Source organism: Columba livia, chromosome 15, assembly GCF_036013475.1.
Source record: "Columba livia isolate bColLiv1 breed racing homer chromosome 15, bColLiv1.pat.W.v2, whole genome shotgun sequence".
Lineage (NCBI taxonomy): Eukaryota > Metazoa > Chordata > Aves > Columbiformes > Columbidae > Columba > Columba livia.
This window is the reverse complement of record NC_088616.1, coordinates 6342018-6363034: the sequence shown is the minus strand read 5'-3', so window position 1 is coordinate 6363034 and position 21017 is coordinate 6342018. Positions and strand designations below refer to the sequence as shown.

General features: G+C 37.7%; 1 long non-coding RNA gene across 1 annotated transcript in view; it reads right to left on the bottom strand.

Moving 5' to 3' along the window:
- Positions 1–19256, bottom strand: part of LOC135575493 (uncharacterized) — a 313802-nt gene extending 294546 nt beyond the window's left edge. The window contains exon 1 of the long non-coding RNA XR_010466324.1: positions 19037–19256. This is a non-coding gene — a long non-coding RNA (uncharacterized LOC135575493). The remainder of the gene's footprint in view (positions 1–19036) is intronic.
- Between the last annotated feature and the right edge of the window lie 1761 nt (positions 19257–21017).

Sequence of the window (21017 nt, the reverse complement as noted above, 5' to 3'; positions counted from 1 at the left end):
TAAGGAAAAATTACTCATGATCAATATGTTTTCATTTATCCCAAGTGAATGACGTAACCAATCAAGACTGTATTAAAGGTCAGCTTCCTTAAAAGATATAGGGAGACCAATTTTTTATTAATTTATTGTTATTTACAAACCAAGTGTCAGCTTTTCCAAAAGTCATCATTGTTGTTCGGGGTTGATTAATTTTACAAATATGAGAGGAAAGGAAAAACACCCAAGAGAAACTTTGGAAGCCTGATGAAAAGAAATGGATTTATCTACATTAATATACAAATTGTTGTATATTTATAGTTATTGCTTGCTTCAGTCACTTTTCATTTCTCTTTGCAATGATTTTTATGGGTAGATGATAATTCCAACAGACTTAGAAAACATTTAGCAAATTTTTTGAAAAGCATTGCACAACTTCATCTGCAAAAGAAAAAAACCTACGTATCTACAATGGGAATATGTATCCCAATCAATGGGAATATGTATCCCAATCACATACCATTTTTATGAATCTACTTGGCCACAACAACATACAGAAGAATAAAATCATTAATGTTTAATAAAGAATTTTAAGACAAAAATCTTAAGCAAAATTACAAAATGAAAGGAATATCAGCCCCTAAGGTTCATAAGGGTGGTGTTTGTTTTTTGTTTGGTTACTTTGGGTTGTTGTTGTTGTTTTGTTTTGTGGAGGACATACAGTTACAGTAACCCCAAAAAATGCAAGCATAAGGAGAAATTAAATATCTGTAAAGGTAAAAATTATTAAAATAAGAACGGAAAACTAAACAACAAATTTGCTAGACTAACTTAGATTCTGTACTTCAGTTAAGTAGTCCAAAATCCGAGAGTTTATTCTAAACCATAAAGGTAACTCTCTGCCAGAAACATACTCCAAAGCCTTTAGTAATTTACTAATCTTAATAGTGTAATAATTAGCACCTCTAGCTTAGAGTTCTGATTCCAGAAGAGTGGCTCTTCCATCAAGCCTCTACTGAGGACATTTTGTTCCTGTTCCCAAAGCTCCTCCCAAGCTCCGCTCAGTATTCCACTGCGTATTCACAATCTACAGACAAGCCACAGGTCAGAAAAAGCAGAGCAGCAAAATAATTCTCATCCAGGAGATCATTTGAAAGCCTCTCAAGTGTTAATAAAGTGTTAACACTTTAATAATAAATAATAATAATAATAATAAAGTGTTCCCAGGCAATTTGAGAAGGGAAAGAAAAAGATTATTAGTTATCTTACCTGTTACAAATTATTCAGCAACTCAAACATCTGGACAGCCAATTGGTTTTAGAAAGTTGTCAAAAGAACAGAATTTCTGATGCTTTAATGTGAAATTCTTAACTTTTTTATTTTATCTGAGGATCAAAAATAAGTTTTTAGGTAGCGTTTTTACGTAAGCCCTACCATGTACTAATCTCAGCTTTCATTCTCCTTGATCCTACCAGGATTAAACTAGCGGTGTTCCGTCAGAAAACCAAGATCAGGGCTCCTGTTTCTTCAGGACTATTTTTTTTTCCACTCCCAATTTACATTAATGTAGTGTCTTGAAACTGGTGGAGTAACATAGACATAAAACGACAAGAGAGTAGTATAACTATTAGGTTTTCAAAGTTTTGTACCCTAGGCCAAATTCTTCTTCGGGTTCCACTGGGAATGGTTTCAATGCCATAATATATAAAACAACCCCAGAATTCAGCCTGCTCTTATTTCTCCATCCAGCACTGTCACCCAGCCATAGCTTTTTGCTTGAAATTAAATGCTCAGCATTTCTCCCTTCATATTCTGTTTTACTACACAGCATCTATGATGTAAAGTTGGGCTACTGCTAATTTAATTACATGGTAGGGTGGAGAACAGAACATGTTATTCCAACATTATTGATAGTCAGTAGCAGCACCTACTGGTACCCTCATATATTCCCTCTGGAGAACGTGCCGCTTTAATCACGCATACTGCAGCAGTGCAAATGTACTTTCTACTCCTTCACAGCATTGTATTTAGGTATTTTCTGTTTATCTCTTCCAAAAATGCATGGACTGCACTACCTGTTGTAAATGTGTGAGAGTCACGGAAACGGAACCCAGTTCTATATTAGTCCGTACTTTTTTGCAGAAGTCATTACAGCTGCAAGAGAAGAATCTTTACTCTTCTGGGAAAGACATGGCAACAGTGATTGACCATTTCTCTTCCCTGCTTGCTTGCAATAAAACATTTATTCATAATACATGTTTAGTGCTGCAGGTGGCATTGTTACTGTTCAAAGAACCCTACTCAGCATATAATGTGGTCGGCATTTCATCTTCTTGAAAATGAATCTTGAAAACTTCTTGAATTATATATCTCCTCCCGCTTTTCAGTGGATTCATAATTTTCTTCAGAAGATGAATTGCAGACAGCAGCACTGATGAGAATTAAACTACAAAGGTTCATGTTAAGAACATAGTCAGTAAATCAAAAACTGAAAGTAATGCAGGAGATTCAGAATCAGAGACTGACAATATCCTGAGATACTAGGTGTGATGGAGTCTGGTAATGAAGTCATGAGCTTAAACACCAGCCTGTCATAGGCACCCCCAAACTAAATCACTGTAAACTTGCACTTCTCGGAATAATGAAACCGTCCTCAGTGCCTGTGTGGAAGAGCAGGAAGCCTCAGACCACTCATTTGAGGAGGAAGAGCCTATATGGATCAATAACCGGAGAGTTAATCTCTTCAAATGTGAATAAACAACGCCAAAACCACCGAGAGTTTTGTGAAGTCACCACTGGGGCCATTCCCCAGCATGACCATCAGAAGCTCTGTGTTCAACAGCAATGGAGAGAAAACTCCATAAAAATTCTCACTCCAAGTCATCGTATTCACCTTTAGGACAAATTGTATTGATCCTGTTTAACTCAAATCATTCATTAGTTATACACAGTACATATATCAATATATTGTATCAACATCTTAGTAACAGCTTCTGTTTTCTTGATAAATAACCCTGCCAAAATAATTTGTACACCAATCCCATCAGCTCTCTATGTGAAGTAGATATTCTGCTCCAGTGGCTTTTTTCTTATCACATCTGCAGGAGAGTGAAGACCTCCAAGAAAGGCAGAAAAGAGAATTCACATCCTATATGTTTTATATTTCTGCCTTCAGTTACATGCACATTCCTCTCCTTGTGTCAGAAACATTTCTATTTTTCTGTTGATAAATAATCTGCTAAGGGAAACACACGTAGGGGCAAATATTTAGTACAATGTGCAAGGCTTTAGCTCTATGATTAAATTAAAATTAATGGGAGTCTTGCAGCTACACCTCTGTGCATGCACGGGCTCGTCACCTCTGTACGGTGCTTCAGGCTTTCAGGAGTGTCAGGCTCGAGCAAATTGATGGGCTATATTCTCATCTCAGTGCATCCAGCTTTCTCTCTGTGGGATTTATGTGCAGAAACCTACATGTGGCAAGATAAGGCAGTATTCTTAGTTTATAGAGGTAACCATGTTAAATCGTGAAATGCTAAACATTAGAAAATACACACCTATATGCAGGAAGTAATTTTCCTCTTTTTAAATGAGATCTTTGAATTTGCACATGAATTTAGTCCCTGTGGGAACAGACTGCCGGCTCTAAACATTCAATTTCTTGCTTACCTACAGAACTGATACAGGCCAAAAGGAAACACCGTGACCGTCCTCCACACAGTTCACCAAAATCTCTCAGCCTTGGCCAGGGCGAGAGGATAATTCAAACTTTGAGTCAATAAAATCTTCACATGTTTACTGTTTTTTCCCAGTGCAATGGTGAGTCCTGTGGCATGTCAAACAGGGGCTAAATCAAATCCACTGCTCTGATACATGAGTCCAAAAGAGGAAGAATTTAACAAACCAGAATTTGATATAAACCAGCACCGTTCCACTGCAGTTAATGCAGCTGAACTGATTCACAGCCACTGAAGTCTTGGACTCTGGTCTCGCAAACATGACAGAAAGTTCCATTTGCTAATGTAAATACACGTTGATGGTTTATCACATAAATTCATTCAGAAAAATGCATGAATCACTACAGCTTTTTTAGTAATAAATCACTATAACAGGTATGAATAAGTTTTGAGCTTTTAAAGAGCCCTACAATATACGTACTTCAGGCACATAGTAAACCTGCAAGTACACCACTGCCGTTTAAAGCACCTTTTTTCTTAGTGCCCCTCTCCTGATACAAGCCCAGAAATTGTACAACCCACTCCTATGACTGTAGACAGCAAATTTAAAATACCCTTAATTGGAAGCTGAAAAAACTAAGCATGCTGCACAATGGCTGAGACACAAGACTTATGGTTGTTTACTGTAACACTAAGACAGTCCCATTAACAAGAATGATGGGAAACTGCATCCTGGCATTATTCTTAGCAAAAGACTTGACAAATATGTTTTGTAAATGAAGGAGCTACAACAGAGAAAACATATAATATACTTTTCCCCCCTTTTTCCCAGTGAAATGGTTGCATGTTTAATGCTTTATACATTATTCAAGGCTCCATTTTCCAGGGTTCATCAATATCCCAGTCCACAGCAGCTAGGAGCTTGTAACAACCGACAAATGTAGACAAAACATGCTGCTTAACCCAAGAACAGTGGGTCAGAGAACAAACATGAGAATTTATTGTCTTCGCTATATTACTGTTGGAATGGAGAAGTAAATGAATACCATACATTATAGCTTATCACTTACAGTATGAGTGTATCATGAACAGCCCAGCATGTCCTACTTAAATAATACTGATGGATAACATGCAGGAAGCTTTTGTTCATTGCTGAGGTTTTGTCTTGTCTACATGTTGTTTATACTTATTTAGGGTGAGAGGAAGAATCACAAGAATAGCAAGAGTCATGCCAGGGGCTCACACAATCCGCATCCTCGGCGTGTCCATAATGAATCCAGACCGTGCAATAACTTCCACGGTAGGCAAAGAAATAAAAAAGTCTTCCTGGGATAAAAAGTGGATGCCACAATATATTCTTAGGCCAGACATTATATTATTTCCCAGCTGTACTTGTAAGCAGCTCTGCAGAGGACAAAGGAGAGAAAGGAAAAAAAAGATGGGGGGGGGGGTGGAATAGCAACCCGAGTTTTATTGCCTCTGCCTGCTGGAGAACTGTAAGGAGATGAGCAATAATTTTTGTATTCAGTACAGTACCTCTGAAGGTGACTCAAGAACTTGTGTGAACGGGAATTCTAGAAGACTATAAGCAAACCCCCAGACCTGTGGTGCTGTTTCTCTATTGCCCTCAGTAGATTGTATAACCAGAACATCACACCTCTGCAACGCCGGCCAAAAGGCACCTCTGGCTGCATTGGGGTGGCATTAACACCTCCAGCACGATTTCTCGAGTTTCTGCTGTGAGGAGATCAGATTGCCTGAGGAGCTCATCCCACGCTGTCATCACACTAGTTCAGACTTTATGCCGGTGCTGTTTGAATGGGAAATAGATAGGAAAAGGCACAGTGTTCTTAAAAATGTAATTCAGAGCCATTTTACATTTGCCGTGCCAGTGTATCACAAAAACTGCAAAGCAGTGCAGGATCAGGCCCCACATAAAGGCAATAATTGACCAATATGAGGGGTCTTCTTGAAATTACTATTAAGCATTTTGCTATTCAATGGGAAAACAGAAAATAAAACAAACACTCCAAAAAAAGTAATTTTTACCTCAAATAATTGAAGGAAGTTGTGATTGAAAGGTCAGATTTGTAATTTTTGGTAATTTAATTAAATCACTAATATTAACTATGGGAATTAATTTCGTCTGACATCTTTAAAAGCAGCTCTTTACTAATAGAAAGAAGACATTCCTACCCCAACATGAATTAGAGTGTGCTTGTCTACTCACCAAACTGTATCGTTTTAATTAAGATTTTGCAGCCACTACTTATTAATTTAAATCTGGCTTATATCTCAGTAAGGGAATTTAAACTAACAAGTCCAGTTTGAATATATCAGAGCTCCTTACGCAAATCACAGTGATCCTAATGAAGCAGCTCGATATTCCATCTGTATTTACTCTGGCATGATTTTGTGATGTACGGCAAGCCTCCAGTGAAAAGTATTTCAAAAGGGAACTCAGCTTCAGTAAGGAAACAAGATAGGATGAGCTCAAAATAGGACTCAGGGGTCAAGTTCTCAGTGGTCCAAATCTCATATTGATGAAGATGACCATACTCAGCAGTATATCACACAGCGTTGATTTCTATGCATGCATAAATTGGTTCATTTAATACATACTGCTCATTATTATTGATAGATTTATGCTTGGTTTAAATGAAGGATACAGATATTTTCTGAGGCACAAATAGGGGGAAAAAAATAGGGGCTTTTCTACCTAGTAAAGAGCTTTTCTTTCCCGTGGTCACTTCCCAGCACTCATTTTCTTCCCAGTTCCCCAGAGATCTGTAATTCCTTAAGGTTGCCAGTCACTTATGCAGACCGCACTAAGACTCAAAAGCTTTTCTGGGATGTAGTCAACTTGGCATAATGTATTTTCCTTTCCAAAATAAAAACTGAATTAGCAAGGCTGGCCAGCATAGCTCTAAGTAATTATGTGATGGAACTGAGGTTATTAGATGACCAACATAAGAACTTGTACCTGTGCTGTTTAAAAACATCCCCCAAACTCCCACAGTCTCCACATGAGGATGCTTCCAGAGACAAGCTGTAGGTCACTAGCAGGTACTTACAGTATAACTTCAAATTCTTGCTTTTAATTACTAAGGAACTCTAAGAAAGTAATTGTTTTTTTTATTCCAAAAAGCAGTGAGGGTAATAAACAAGATTTCTAATTGTGCATTAGCTATAGCCTTATATGCAGTCCACAATGTCATTCTGACTTGTATTTATGCTCAGTATTTTTAAAACTTAATCCACGAGTAAGAGGGACCCTACAGGCTGTGTTTGCAGGGTGTAAAATGTCCTGGAACAAGGAGGTCAGATTACACATAGCGCCTGTATTCCTGGCAGGAATGTGCGATGCCATAGGTTGGAGAAGGCTCTGGCTGTAGGACTGCATCTGTAAGACATAGTGCCGGGAAGTCTTACTCTGAAATAATTAACATCTTCTGCCTCAAGCCAGAGAGAAGGTGAGAATCCCACCGTTAAAACCAAGCCAACCCTAACACGGCCAGGATCTGCTCTGACACAGCAAAGGCTGGATTATGTCACATGAACATTTTCGTAGTGCCTGGGCTTATTTGTCCCAAAAAACCTCATTCCACTCTGCTATAAACTGAGAGCAGGAATCATCAAAAATGTCTCTTAATCTCAAGCCAATTACCCCACCACCACTGAAGCAGAACCTTCAAGCAGTTACTCAATCCAAAAACCCATTTCCCAAACAAACACTGTTAGATTTGTCTGGCCATCTCGAATCTACTTCTCCTTGAGGTACTTGCGCTTGGTACCTTATGGGACATTTGTTTGCCTCCCTCTCATGGTGTCTCTCACTACAACGTATGTTATTAGGTTGTGAGAAAACTCTAACAACAGATTTGCATTCAAGGAAGTCCTCGGATGGAAACCCTGGGACAGGACTGCGAACCAAGAGATGGATGGCATCTGTAGCAGAGCAGGTGGTGATGTTCCACAGGTCCTGCTGCAGGGACTCTCAGTTATCAAGGCTATTCTTCTAAATTTAGAAACTTTGGTCCATAATTGTTGCTATCCAGGAAGATCACACAGATAGCTAAGCACAAATACGGATCTCCAAGCACAAGGGCTTGAATTAACCCCAGCAAAATAACCAAGTGATAACGCCCACATCCAGTCCAAACTTGCCAAAGCATCAAACGTGTTCATTGTCCCAACTGTGCCTGCTGGTACAAGTACAAGAAGGAAGAGTTTGGCTCTGCCGTGTTTGTAGCTACCTCCAGTCAGAGGCAGCTTGGGTTTAATCTCATGTTTACTGGACTATCACAGTGCACCTTATCGATTTTCAAGTTGATCTAACCTAAAAACACCAACTTGCAAATAAAACAGCATCAATCCAATTGAAAGACCTGGGAAGCTTGACAGTAACCCAGGGACGTTCCCTTCTGTCCTTTATGACATTCTGATACTACCTCTAGCTTCTGCAATTCATTTGACTCCTACTTTGAAGCATTTACTGAGAAACAACCTTGAACTTGACTTGTCACTGTTCCCCAAGCAAATTATTATGTCTTCTTTAGATTCTTTCACCCTACGGTATTTAACAATTTTGGTTTCTTGTCTGGGTTCATTCAGAGTTTCAAAGTGCAAAACAAAAAACAAGAGAAGTGTGCAAGTAATGTAATAATTTTTCAACGATGTTCTATGTGGAACACAGCTAGAGCAGGGCAGAGGAGAGAAAATTGCTAGTGACATAAAAAATGAGAGTGCTAAATGTAAAATAATAAGGGTACCACTTTGCTTTATACAATAATTTCTGGTCATTAACACCATCACCAATTGTAAAACTTGATTAGTATACAGGGTTAAACACATATTCAATTTAGAAATTCTGAGGCTCAGAAATATCTGCAACACATAACCCTGCGCTAGTAAAGCACAAAGAAACTGAAAGCACAGTGAAGTTCTGCCTCCTTGCTGAAGCTTCTTTTTAAAAGAAAGTTATCTGATAAGGAGCAAAAGTCTGTTCTACATGGTATTTGTGATAGACAAGAGCCATTTCTTTGTCTTTCAAACAAGAGATAGCAAATCTTTTCACTGTATCACACACAATGGGATAGAAGGAAATCTCAAACAACCTTTATTAAAAGTATCACTATCCGAATAACAGAGCTGGGAAGGCAGGGAACAACAGATGGACGATGGACACGAAAACCCCACACAATAGGTGCTCATCAGCCAAGTTTTATATATATATATATTTATACATATATACACACACACACATACCAAGCTATAGCCAGTCTCCTGCAGAACTGTCACCTTTCCTTTATTACTATTTAGCAAAGGCTAATGTCAGACAATGGATATATGGGGCAAACAAACCAACAAGCAAGCAAAACAACCACAACAAATTGTTCTCAAATAGAAACTGCTTGTTGGCTGAAAAAACAGTCAGATTCAGGCAGTCACTGCTATGAAGAAATTTAATAAAACACTTACTTTGCATTAATTGCTGTTTTAAAATAAAGTTATTTAACTTTTTTTTTGTTCTTACTAATTTATTTCCTATGATGTAAATTTGAACAGGTTCAGAAGTGGGGAAAGAAACAGAAGAATAACTTTGAGTTGCCTGGAAGTTATGATTCACTATATTTTTTGCTTTACTTTTTATTGCGCATAAGTGCAGCATTATTGTTGCTTATAAACAGATGCGAATCTGTCCCTAATATCACACTTAATTCTGCAAGGAAAAATAACAGTGCAGTGACATACAATGTTTTTTTCAGTCCATCTAGTCCAAACTGAGTCAATTAAAAAGATGCTGTAATAAAGCAAAAAAAACCCCATTGACTTTTGCTTCACGAAATACTCCAGTCAGGTAACAATTTAGATTTGTGCTCATTTGTGCTCCCTCCCCTCATCCCCCAATTATATATTAATAATAGTGCCTGTTATTGTTTCAAAAAGCAACATCTTCTCCTAGTTGTTCTTATATTATCCAAAAGCCCACCAGAAGATATTTTGCCTCTGCTTATTCTGACTCTCCAATACAAGAAATCTGTCCACTCCTTAATTCTCTCTCAGTCCCTCAAAAATACTCCTTACCATTGCAGAACCATCACGGAATGTCCCGAGTTGGAAGGGACCCAACAAGGATCATCGAGTCCCACTCCTGTCCCTGCACATGACAACCCCACAGTTCACACCCTGTGTCTGAGGGCATTGTCCAGTCTCTTCTTGAACACTGTCAGGTTTGGGCCGTGACACCTCCCTGGGGAGCCTGTTCCAGTGCTCCAGCACCTCTGGGTGAAGAACCTTTTCCTAATGTCCAACCTAAACCTCCCCTGGCTGCAGATGACATTATGCAGTGATAAAAATAAATTTATCTTACCTTCTTCTAAGCACGTTAGAGACAACGCAGTGTCTGTGGCTGTACATGTGGACTGGTTGGCGTTAGGAAAGTAAATGGGTGAGAACTTTAACACCCAAGCCTACTGACTTTTCTGGTCCTGAAGCAGCTTCCTTCATTTCTGAATGCTCTGTGTGCCCATGGAGTTTGGCAAACTGGGTTAGATCCAGATTTCAGTAACAACAGAGTAAATGAAAAGGTAACTGTATGGAACTATTAGATGATTTGCACTGCCTGTTTGGGATTACTCTATGTAACTGCTTCTGGAATTATTCAGTACAAAAATGTTTATTAAATACCAAAAGATCCCATTAAAAAGTAAAGGCTATACTGGATAATTTTGCTTAGAAAATGTGCAGAGCTAGTTATGGTCTTAGTACTGCATACACAAGGAATATACAAGCTGTTTACCTTCATTAAAAAGAACGCTATCCCCAGCTTTGATTAGTTTCCTTGTTCTCTAAATGAAACATTCATTTTCCAAATTAATCTTCTACAAAGCGAAGGGGCAGAACAGAGGCATTATTGGTCTGAGAGCTCCACTGAAGGGTATATGAAGGAACAAGCTGATGAATATTTTATTAGGGGGAAAAAGTATAAGAAAATAAAATTGAATCAAAAAAAATCACAAGATAAACTCTTTATATCACAAGTTAAAATTCTCCACTTACTTTTGACAGCTGCTGTTTTTATTATTAAAGGTTTTGCTGAGAGTCTGCATTTTGATGTTAACATATGAAAATATGGCACAGAAAAACAAACTCATAAATTTCAACTTTAAGTATCTGTTTTAATGTATTATTGTACTTTATTGGCAATATTCCACCAGCAAATGTCTTTTTATTATTGTATCCCCTCTTTGCAATAAAGAGGAATGCTTTTGACTGGCTTCCACTTTGGGAAATATGAAATCATTGTTTCTTGCTAGCTGTGGGCAAGAAATAGTTTTCAAACCACGCTAAAGTTACAGAAGTGTACTCAGAAAATATATATAGCAAGAAATATGTTAGTACCTGTCATAAATTTTCAATATATGGATAGAGCAAGATAATTTCCAAGCATAAACAAACCCAGCAATGAAAATACATTCTCTTAAATCAGGTATCGTTCCCCTGTATGACAAAAGATGGGTTGTTTAACAGCATAAAACAAGCAGACTTCAGCCTAGTATGGTATGATACTTGAAACAGAAAGAGAAACTTTAATGTTTTACATAAGTAGTCCACCAACTCCGGCTAAATCCTTCATCCTTAACTGAAGCGAACATCACACTGGTTTCAGAGAAATCTTTGCCTGTCTACAGTGGTACTGTTGAATTAATTCAAAACTTTAAAGCATTTCCGTAGCTGTAAAACGAGTGAAAAGGAGAACTGAGGCATTTATCCTAAACTGAATAAACAGGAGGCAGTTGTGAAAACTCTGGTGTTTGTGAGACAAAGGAACACACCAGGGCGCAGCCCCAGCTCTGGTGTCAGCGGCACATCCAGCGGCCGAGGTGCCGCACGCGACGGCCAAGCCCAGCGCCCAGCGCCCTCCTTTCATTTGCTGCCCTTTCTCCAGTTCACAGCGCACACCTCTTGTACTTCATGAAGTGAATGATTCAATGAGAAAGGTCTTAAAAGAAATTTGGTAATGCTGGGTAATAATATCATTACCAGAAATGAGCAAACTCGCTTTCACTGGACAAAACCTCCTGTTGCCCTCTGAGTTGCACATCAGCTCCCTCTACACCGACATAACACAAGAGGCTTCACCTCTGGCACGCCTGCCCTGTGCTGTGTGAACCAAAAGGCTACAGAACATCACTTTCTACTTAAGGAAGCCCCAGGAAGGGCTGAGAACAGTCTTCTGACACAAAATCAGCCTTTGAGCAAATAATAATCAAGGGCCACCTGGTAAACAAGGTTTTCTTGGTGAGGTGCAGTCACACACAGACACACTCTGCACACGTGTCCTTGAACCACAACATCTTCCTTAGAAGCTGAATGATACACCACCAGCTTGCAATCCACCAGTTACCCATCCTACTGCTATAGTTTTACAATAAACAGATGGCTGAAAACCAGCTATTTCAGGTGACTTATTAGCTAATGAGGTCCATTTCAGAATGACACATTGTATTAATATTTGATACACAGGTCTCAATTAAAACCTAGAATATTTTATGGGCAGTATTTGCATCATTTTTAGGGCAGTCCCTTCACATTTTTAAATTTATCATATGTGGCTGTTGGTATGAATATTTTAATTACAAAGGATCCACTACAAAACCCAGTGATTTATTGACATGCTGAAAGTTGATTGTAGAAGGAGGCACTGTCCTACTCTAAGCAACAATTGATGGTTTCAGTCTTGGTCCCCGTGGATACGGGTCAATCGCGCTGTAAAAATCTGTGACACTAATTGGTGATCCCCCAGATTAGCTTATTGGCAGTGACCTACGTGGAAACTTCTTTTGCTTTTGCTTGCGATATACTTGCTCTGCGGGCAGCTAAAGAGCCATGGTTTGGAGGACTGCAAATCTAACATGTTTCACAACCTCCAAACTAAACAGATCCCTAAATTCAGATATAAACTGACATGGTGGTAGATATTAATTGGTTCTCTTAGCTGTATTTACTTCTGCAGCAATCATTCTTCTGGGATTTTAAACATGCCTGCTGCTGTATGACATACAAGTCCTGATCCAAAACCTGTGGAAGTTATTGGAGGCATCCGGCTGGCATTATCAGACATGGATATTGGCCACAGAAACCACAGGTCACATTACTTCTCTGACAGCTGCTTTGAAAGGAGTTCCTTACATCTCCAGTGACATCATAATCATGGATCCTTGAACAAGGCAGTTATATAATGAACTTTGTACATGAATTTCTTACAGGTGTGTATGTTGTCTAATGTAATAAGCAGTAATAACTTAGTGTGCATACACATATGTGTGTGTTCACAGGTAATTATTTAACAAATACAGCTCTATTGCAAAAGAGGTCCTCATTCTGCAAGAATTAGAACCAACAATTAATGTCAGAAATGACAGTCTTCCAAATCTGAGAATAGCAAGCAAATGCTGAGCTTATTGATTTCAGAACCTAATCCTGTCATTTCAGAGGAATCTAGACACAGTCCTCAATTTTCCAAAGCACATTTTCAGCACATTTGTGAAGTTTCACTTTTCTACGTTCTCTGCAATCTCAATAACAAGTATCTTTATAATGTCAGAGGAAATCAAGAGAGACTGTTGGGGAACTCCCACAGTGGTCATTTGCTGCCTGGTCTACACAAGCAGCTTATGTGGGACTCCTGTGATCTGGGATTTCTAACAAGCAATGACAGCGACTATAGGAGATACTGTATTTGACAAATTGGTAAAACGATAGTTACAATGTTGTCTCAGGGAGCAGATGAAGAGAAATCTAAAATCTTTGCTTGTTGCAACCACTATCACGCATTGAGGATGAAATGGAATCACACATAAAAACATCCAGGACTAAGCAAGAGGATATTTGTTTAGGCACTGGGCAAGTACACCAAGTCCTCCACTCCGTTTGCCCTTGTCGGCACAGGACAAGTATCATACACACACAGTTCCTATCCCAGGTTACGGTCCTGGAAAAATAACCCAGTAACTTCTAGCCTATAATCTCTCTCTTCTCCCCAGTCCAACACCTCAATATACAGAAGGTAACAATTAATACATCCTCACAATGTTTTTATGCAGTGTCTTTTCTTACTGACTTACTTTTCTTACTTAATTACTAAGCAGTATAACTCTAGTCTGTGTAAGCAACATGTACTACTCATTATCAAGAAATAAAAAAGCCCTTGTTGTTGTTCTTCTATTTGCATTCAGTGTGAATAATACTAGTGCTCATAGCCATCATTATATTTTTTAACTCTAGCCTGAAATAAAAAACTAGCAAGCGAAACCAAAAAAAACCCTCACATGGTCTTTCTCCTTAAAACCTCACAGTCTAAGCAGGTGAATGTAATGAAGCATAAACAATGAACTATTGATCAAAAGCAGTTGTGAACTATAGCTTTAGCGGGAATATACAATAATGACCACATTGGAAGTACCACAAGAAAATTTACGTCTCCACTAAACGTTAGTGTAAGCGGCACAGGTGAGACAACATAGCTAATCTCCCAACAAGTTTTTACGTTTATTTATTTGTAAATCTGGAATTTAAAGAATCAGGTTTTCCCTGATTTCTGAAGCATTCTTGCTTTCTCAATGGGAGGTCCCATCAGCTAACAGCATATCCTAAAGATATCAACATTCCTCCTTCCCAGTTTCTCTCGGGTACACCCGTTACTCCCATCAGTCTCAAAAGTTATCTGAACCCAGACTCAATCCTGATGATTCACATCAATCACATTATTCCCTGTGATTCTTCTTCCCAGTATTTCCAACACTCACCATGACCATGAGCGTGTTTCACATGCTTTGTGGAACAGAAGCCTTGAAGGCAATCTTAGTGGACAATATCATGATTTAAGGCTGCATGCCATGTTCAGTATGTCAAACAATCCAATACGGATGTGCACAGCAAGAACATTTCACCCTAGGATACAATAACGCACATTTGATAGGGAGCTGATAACACTCTTCCTCCCTGTTACTGATAAAGGTGGTGAAAGATGCTGCCAGCCAACAGCACGAGGCCTTGAAATTCACTGCCAAGGAAAGCTGGGCTCCTCTCTCCTCTCTAGAAAGATGTTTGTCCCAGAGAAATTAACATCCTGGAGACATTCTTCTAAGAAAATATGCCAGGTAAAAAAAAAAGATGTCAGGAGGAACGTAAGATCACATTAAAGAATAAATAAGCAAAACAATACACAAGACTGTATTTGATTTGCAAACAGCCAAATTTGCAGGTGGACAGTTCCTGAAAAGACAAACTCAGCTTATCCTTTGAAAACTTTTACTGTCATTAAGGTTACTTTAACAATAAGAATTGAGGTAGAAGCAAAAACATAAAACCCCCCAAAAATACAGACTGCTTCTTTCCTCATCTGGCACATTCCACTGACAAACAGATAAAGGGAATTTTTGATGCAACTTCCAGACAAACACTCTGTGTTTGTCTTTACTCTCTCCAATATTTTGTTTGTAACAGACAGATGAATGGGATTATTTTACTTGATTCATTGGCACTGCTAAAGCGCTGACGTCTTTAACAGCAATCATAAATGGTTTCAAGATACGAAACAAGTGTTCCAGCATGGTCCATTGAGCAGAATGGAGAACAATGCCTTCCCCAGTGTCACCACACATGATATATTTAATGATTGTTACCGTACATTCCGATCAAAAGTGCTTTTAGTCATGTACTACATGGGATTCCATCTTGTTTATGTTCTCTGAAAAAGCTTCATAGACAGGAGTAGTTTGACTTTCTGGATTCAAAACTCTGAACTTCTCTTTTACACACCAGATCTTCCCGGTTCCTTTTGTTTCCTTTTATTCCTTTATTTCCTTTTATTATTATTATATATACAAATATATTAAAGTACCACACTTAAGCATTTGAAAATGTTAATTATTGCCTGGAAAAGAACATTCAGTCTACAAGAGTTTACATTTACTATAGTTATAAATGTATTACACCAGTACTTTGCCTTGAGCTGTTTGTGAAAGTCACAATACACTACTGTCATTCTCAATATCTCCAAACATTTTTCAACAAGCAACATTTAGAGCTGATAGAGAAAGATGAACTTGTGTTTATCAGAACATTTCAACATTTTTTAATTTGTTCAGAGATGAAAGCAAGGATTTTAAAAATTCCTACAAAACAGTGTTAATAATTTTAGTTCATTTGAACTGTTGATTTTGACTATGTGATAACAGATTTTTAAATACAAGAATAAATTTCAAAAATGTTACATGCTTCAATACCACACCAAGCAGATATTTATCTAAATTGAGAAGCTGATTAGTGGAGATAAAGCATTATGACATCATGATATTTCCTTGAGCAAATTAGTAGATATTTTTTCTTTCCTAATACCTTCATTGGGTTAATGTAGGTGATTAAAAATGAAAATCAAAGTTAAAATAGGCATGAGAATTTAAATATAAACTACATCCACTAAGGAATATTAGTATAATTTTTCATTTGCAGAAAATAGTATTTTGCCCAGTATTTAGCTGCTGAAGGCTTCTCTCTTTTTGTTTTTTTTAAACAAACAAAAAAATCCCAGTTCCCTGGCACACACCTGTTTTAGTCAAAATTTTTATAATAGATGAGCTCCCATGGCATTATTTCTCCGTTTTGTAAAGAATACTAGGTACTGACAAAGTCTGAGAAGATAACTCGAGATCATTTCATTTCAGCAAGAAATTCAACAGGTAATTTAAAACTGCCCCATAGGCAACAGTATGGAATAAGACAACCGACAGCGACCCAGTACAAGTGACCTCCGAGCTGTCCCTGTGCAGAGCTTTTCCTGGCACTCTGGCCCTCAACTGTGCCACCTTCTATCTCTGCTTCTTTCTCCTTCAGACTCAAGGCACAACCACAGAACCCACCCTGGAGCATCTCCCCCCGCTGTGTGGGTGCTCCAGGCCGGCACCGCGCAGGGAGAACTTCAGGTCATGCAAAGTCAAGTGGACGTCAACTACCAGCCCATGTAGACTCCAAACATAAATACAACCTTAACCAGCCTCGCCACTGGTCCACAGACAGCGCCTCTTTGTACCTCTGTGGCGATATTAAAACTAGATGGAACTTTCAAATTGCTCACAAAAATAAGGAACAATTTATCAGAGACACTCTACACCGGGGACCATGTGGATTCCGACACAAGCATCTTTCCACAAGTCCTCTGTGCAATACAGTATATAATTCACAGCACTATTATTTTGAAACATATAAGCATCCAGTTTAAGTCCACTCCTCTGAGCAGCCATTCTGCAGACCATTTCATGACTTTTAGAAAAAAACTTCTTCATTCCAAGTAAAGCAGTTCGCTTATTTCTGAATGATGGTTTCTGTTCTCACATTATGTACTGTACCCTTAATGGTGCAGTTTGATAAAGGTAGGTGATATCCTCAGGATTTCTCTAACCTTTATTTTAGCACACTCCAGGATAGTAACACTGTAATCAATTAAAGCACGCTGATGACGCATGGGGAGCTCTAAATCTCCTATTGACAGCTCATCAGGGAAGTCAGCACTTTTTTGTAATTTCCTATTTAAATGATTCCTTGGTACAAAGCAATCTCAAAGACTGTTTGCTCACTGTCCCATGATCCTGAAATTGAGTTTACAGTATTTTATAAATCTTTACGCCTCTTTTATATATCCTTAGGTTTCTTGGTTTAAAATTTTTGGTTCATCTCCAGACAAGAAAAATATCTGAGAAAACAGTAAGATGAGTAGTGAGTGATCTTATTCTTTTAATTCTTCTCATAGCTTTTGGACTATATTGTCCATGTTCAGAGAATTGGTGGAAAACACATCTCATGTCTTTAAAAGAATTTCATTTCATAGGATGCAATTTGTAGCAGAAATTCATACAGAGATACACTGGATGAATTCAGCCACCAATCTATTTTATGTTATTGTTAGATAATAGATAATACCTGTAAAACTAGTCACATATGTTCTATAAATACTACATTACTTCCTTGTGATCAACATTAAGTTATAGTAAATGTCAAATTAATTAATTGGAAAAACACAACTCAGCAAAATTTAAATTATCAAAACCCCAAGCAGGGCACATTAACATGAGAAAAATAGATGAGAAAGTTCATTCCAAGTGCTGAATAGCATTGTGCAGAACAGACTTTCCGCTATGAGGAAACCTCATCACTGTAGATCAGAAATACCTGGAAATAACAAAAGCTGTTCTATTATATATTTATTACAAAGTACTGTATAGAGAAAGAGAAGAAAGGTGAAGCCTTTTATTAGCTGAGACTCACTTTTCATGCAACTGTAGTGCTGTGACATTTGCAACAAAGCATAAGAACACAATAAATGTGATATACTGAGAGAGATTTCTGACATACCTTTTCTATCCTTGAACTCTAAACAAGGACTCCTGCCTCCCTCTCTGCCATTATACACACCCTCTCAGAATTAAAATACAGTAATTTCAGATGGATTTAGATCATTGTGTGACAATGAATTGGTGTTCTTGGGAAATAGCTATACCTTTGCAAAATGAGGAATCTGAACTATCAATCTAGAGCATTCACTGAACCTTATGTAAAGGTCAGTTGTTTTCTGCTGTAAATGCAAACATTCTACATGGTGCCTAAACTTCATTTTCACTAAAAATACCCAACAAACAATAACAAAAAAACCCTACCTTGGGCAGATGAAGAGATTTAATCAAGTAAGAAAGGGAAGAAACTCTTATAAAGACAAGATCTGATATAGTAAATGCTCTTACTTTAAGACAGGAAAAGATATAAAATAAAAAGCAAACAAATAATGAGTCCTTATTGCGTGTGTCATTATGTCTAATGAAGTCTTTGAACCCCTAAAACAGTTAAAATAGTTTTGTTAACTCAAAATCACAGCTTTTTACTTAAAATAGATCTGCCACTTTTTTTTTTTTTTTTAATGTATAGACACTTAAAGAGAATAAGATCTTGACCTCAATACACAACAACTACAAATGAAAATAACTGAGATGTAGATTGTACCCAGAGAGACCCAAGAGAAAATCATCTGACATCCCTAAGGGCTTACACTCAGCTGAGGTTTTGAGGGGTGGCTGGTTTTGTTTGTTAAAGTCCATAGTTACAAATTGTATCCACTTCTGTAAAATGGTTGTGTGATATAAGCCCAACTGGATCTGAAAATTGTAAGGAACTCCGAAATTTGATGAGCTGAACAAACCACAATATTACTGGATAAAGATCACTTCCATAGAATACATTTCCAACAGCGTGTCTAGGTGTTGGCGTCATACATAAATATAGACACTTGCAATTAGACCTCACATGAATACAAGGTAATTTAACAATACCTGAGCTCTTCATGCTTCGTCACATGGCGGGAGGACAGAAGGTCTAATGGACATAGTATTGAAGGAGAATGGCTTTCTACTTCTTATTTCATTGCTGCTGTTTTCCACACCAAATTCTGCAAAGGAAGGGAAAGGATCTTTGTAATAAAAGTTACATTTGAACATTTGCTCAGAATATACGAGAGAAGGTATCTGTTGTCAGTAGAGGATTTGAAAGAGTTTCCTGTCTTCAGTGAGCGTGTTGTACCATAGCTAAAGTAACAGTAAGGGTAAGTCACCAAATACCTAGTAAAATTGCCATTTAAAACAATTTCAACTCTTCTGAGGTAGCGAAAGTCTCAGACTAAAGATCTGAGCAACAGTTTCCCTATGTAATGAAGGCAGAAACCCAACCTAAAAATCAATACACGATTTACATAAAGAAACTTCAAATGTAAAGCCAAGACTTTATGCACTTCTTGTCATCATTCTTTAAACAGATTTTACAGAAAATTAATATTAAAATTACTGTAGAATATATTTTCATGTTCAAGAACACTTAAAAAACACATTATTGATTAAAAAAATGGGTTACATTTTCAAACTGTTTCCTATCATTGGTCTAGTTACCCTTAATATCTTTTAAGATTATTAAAGCCAGAGTCATAAGATTTGACACTCTATCCAAGATTTCTTCTGTTCACTTTGTTTTCTGTTGTCCTCCCCAGCAGACTTTTTCTGTGCTGTCACTTTGCTTTGCAGCAATGATTTCACACAATGACGAGGTCACCAGAGTAAAGCAGGAGGATGTGCTGACAGTCTTGCAAGGAAGTACGATATTTATTGTAAACTTTAAATATAACCCCCAAATAAAAGCTTTCTCCTCAGACTGGAAAGGCCAAGTCTAGAACAATTCTGGTATGTAGCTTCATGTCTGACTTCAGTAACTATCCATGATTGCTGACCAGTTATGTAACAGAGATTAAAAAAAATATAATAAAAAGATATAGTAGAGTATCAATAAGCTGAATGAACTTTATTGCTTCTGATAGAAAACTCTCCCAGGGTTTTACAAAAGCTTAATAACTATGACCAATGCAATCTTCATGGTGTAACACGAAACATATGATAGTCCCAGAAGATTTCCCAGAGCACGACTCCTCCATGCGTTATCAGAGATGTAATTAAGTGGTTAAACTTTGTTGGTCTTGATGAAACAGCCCCACAAGGATACTCTGATGACCAGGAAATAGGAAGAAACATGCCTTGATTCTCTTCCCTTTTACACTAGTATATTTGTAGCACTTTTAACTGTTTCTGATGTACAAAAAGGTAAAAGTAGCAATTGGACATTTACAGACTATGACTACCTCAGTGCGGGCAGATCATAAATTCATTGTTGTCCACACTTGTGATTAGTGAGGACACATGAAACGCTTTCATTCTGGGCAACCTCATTCACACTGGTGCTCCTGGGTTCTATCTATTTGCGCTTCTTACTCAATGACTCTCTGTTGTTATTATAGGTGATATAGCTACTTTGACGAAGATCAGTCCATCTCAATGAGTCCATACAGTCAGGATGTAAAGCCTGCAGGTACAGAACTAGTACATTAGCATTGCTGCAGTAAAGACAATTAGTGCCAACATTAGTCCACAAATTTTATTTTAAATATCTAAAATATTCCAAAAGTGTTCCAAATGTCCTTACTACTGAGATATCAGTTAATGCCTTTTCTGAGAGCTCTGAACATTACAGAATTTGCTCCTACTCTTAAACAAGGCCTTCTGTCTTAATTGCCATGTAATATTTTCTACTTCAAAACAGCTTACTTAGCTAGCTCTGTGTCAAATATCTTGATCAAAACACACAAAAAAATATTACTAAATTCTTTAATAGCAAGGATTTGCGTTTTACTTTAAAAATATTACCTACAATTATTCACACAGCACTATCTGACACAAATAAGATGTTATCTGTGAACTATACATTTTATCATGT